Consider the following 2,974-nt stretch of genomic DNA (forward strand, 5'->3'; position numbering starts at 1 on the left):
TAATACCTGTGTACTTACATAGTAACTAGATGTGTATGTAGAATGTAACCACAGTGTAAGTACACATTGGTGCATAGCTGTAATATTTCTATAACTACAAACATGTAACAACCCTCCGAATGGTTTGTGTAAGTACAAATGTGTAACGGGACATATATAACTACATTTTGTAACAACAATATGTATAAGAGTAATTGGAACAATTTGATCCAGGGGGTGGAGTTGGGTAGGTTTAAAGGTGGAAATGGGATCCAGGGGGTGGAAATAGGTAGGTGTTGGATCTCACCACTGTAATACCAGTGTTACTTGCATGGTAACTCCTCAGGAACTGTCCACTTAATATAAAGTGTAACATTCTGGACACCAACCACAATTTATATGTAAAGCCTAACTTACTGGCCACTGCTGTGTAGCATCAGAGTAATTACATGGTGAATCCATAGGAATTGTTTACTTAAAATAAAGTGTAACACTTTCTTTACCAAAAAAGTGCTGTTAGTCCTGTTACACATGTGTACTTTCATTACCAAAAAGTGTTGTTATCAATGTCCTGTTACACATTTGTACTTACACATACCATTCAGTGCATGGGTTGTTACATATGTGCAGTTACACAAACATTACAGCTGTAGATACTATGTACCAATGTGTACTTACACTGTGGTTACATACTATGTACACATCTAGTTACTATGTAAGTACACAAGGTATTAGGGCCACTTAATATAAAGTGGGACCAAAATATTTTTAAAATGTACAGTGTTTACAATAAAGAGAAATGTGTCAGTCATTCTTTTTAAAAAACCTATGGTTTGTCATATTTGGCTATGGATTTTACTGTCTACGCCAGTGTTTCCCAACCTTTCTTTAGTCGCGGCACCCTTTGGAAATTTTAACAAATTTGTGGCACCCTACAAAATTAATTTTGTCACAATATTTTAATTTATAACTTCGCTATGATACTTTGAAAAGTATAGATATTCGGTACAGCAGGGAAGAACTGCAGAATATAATGTCATACAGATATTTTTTAATATCATAAAAAAAATTGTCCATCAATGGTGGCAATCAGTAGGCAATAAAGAAATTACTAATGATAGCACAAATCAAAAAATAACGATAGGCCTACAAATTAAAGTAATTGATTTTTAGTTTTTCAGGTAGGTCTAACACACAGTAGGGCTATTAAGAGATTTTTTTTGTTTTTACCAATTATCCAAATAATGTTTAATCCTAGAAAGCTATTATTATCAGAGGACACATGAGCATAACGAATTTTCGGCAGCCGGAATTTCAGTGCATCTCGAATTATTGGCGACATCAGAAAAGGATATTATATAATAGCTGCTTTTTTTAACATTTTAGAAATTTAAAAATATTAAAAAATAATTTTTTACACGGTACCCCTGCTCTCGACAGACGGCACCCCGGTTGGGAAACACTGGTCTAAGCTACCCAGAAAAACTGCAGTCCATTTGTATAAACTAAGGGACGAATCAAAATTTTTGTCTGTGGCAATGGATACAGATGTGGCTGTCTATAAACATTAAAGGACTAATTCATCTTCATGTCATTCCACAACCATAAGACATTTATTCATCTTCAAAACAAACTAAGATATTTTTTAATGAAACCTGAAATATTTCTGTCCCTCCATTAAAAGTCCATTCCACCAAAACGATGCTTCAAAAGTTCATAAAGACATTCTAGACGTAGTCTGTTTAACATATCTGATGTGTTCTATGTGCATTGATCAATGTTTATATGTAAATAAAAGACTGAATTAAATATGTTCCTCATATACAGCGATTGTGTCACCAGAAGACTTGTGTTAAACCGTTAATGAATAAAGATTACTTTTACAACATTTTTATGAACTTTTTGAATCATCAAAGTTTTGGTGGAATGGACTTTCAATGTAGGTACGGAAACCTCTCAGGTTATTTATATATATATATATATTCTGGGCCTTGAACGTGATAGTTTCCTTGCTGTCTATGGAGGGTCAGAAAGCTCTCGGATTTCATCAAAAATATCTTAATTTGTGTTCTGAAGATGAACGAAGGTCTTACGGGTTTGGAACGACATGAGGGTGAGTAATTAATGACAGAATTTTCATTTTTGGGTGAACTACAGGTATCCCTTTAAAGGTGAACTAAGCAATACTTGACCACAGTGTCGGACCAAATCCCAAAACACACTTGCAGTCAATCAGCAGTAAGGGGCATGTCTGGTAATGATAGGCAGAAGAGAGCGCTCAGTGAGTGCACAGGACAGACATAAGCAGATCGACTATAGATAGCGAGAGATGGCAGACAAAAAAAAGGAACATTTCGGAGGAACTCAACATTAAAAAGAAGGGTTACGATCAGGCATGAGATAGGACCCGCGTAAATATCGGAGCAGCTTTACAGCGGTGGAGAGAACTCAAGGAGCTGGAAGGCCTGGAATCAGACGGTTGCTTGGTTTCTTCTTGTTAGGTGAGTTACATTGATTTTTACTTTGAATTACCATAGCAACACACATCGCTTTCACTTATTGATGACATCATACCCTCGGCCGGCAGGCATTTCAGATTCTGCCATCGTCGCTGCCAGGGTTGTGTATGTACACGTGGGGTGGAGTTATCAAAATAGGGGTGAGGTCCTGTTGGGGTATGGGCGTGTTTGTTTTGGTGCTTTCAAATATCAACATTGTTTGGCAAAATTCACCTTTAAAGGGGTCATATGATGCGACTTCAATTTTTCCTTTCTCTTTGAAGTGTTACAAGCTCTTGGTGCATAAAGAAGATCTGTAAAGTTGCAAAGACTAAAGTCTCAAACCCAAAGAGATATTCTTTATAAAAGTTAAGAGTCAGCCACGCCTACCCAAAACGGCTCGTTCTAACACGCCCCCACATATCTACATCACGATGTGGGAAGATTTGCATAACGCCGCCCAAATGTTCACGCAAAGAAAGAAGGCGTAACTTTGA

Source organism: Sinocyclocheilus anshuiensis, unplaced genomic scaffold, assembly GCF_001515605.1.
Source record: "Sinocyclocheilus anshuiensis isolate Anshui unplaced genomic scaffold, SAMN03320099.WGS_v1.1 scaffold284, whole genome shotgun sequence".
NCBI classification, from domain to species: domain Eukaryota; kingdom Metazoa; phylum Chordata; class Actinopteri; order Cypriniformes; family Cyprinidae; genus Sinocyclocheilus; species Sinocyclocheilus anshuiensis.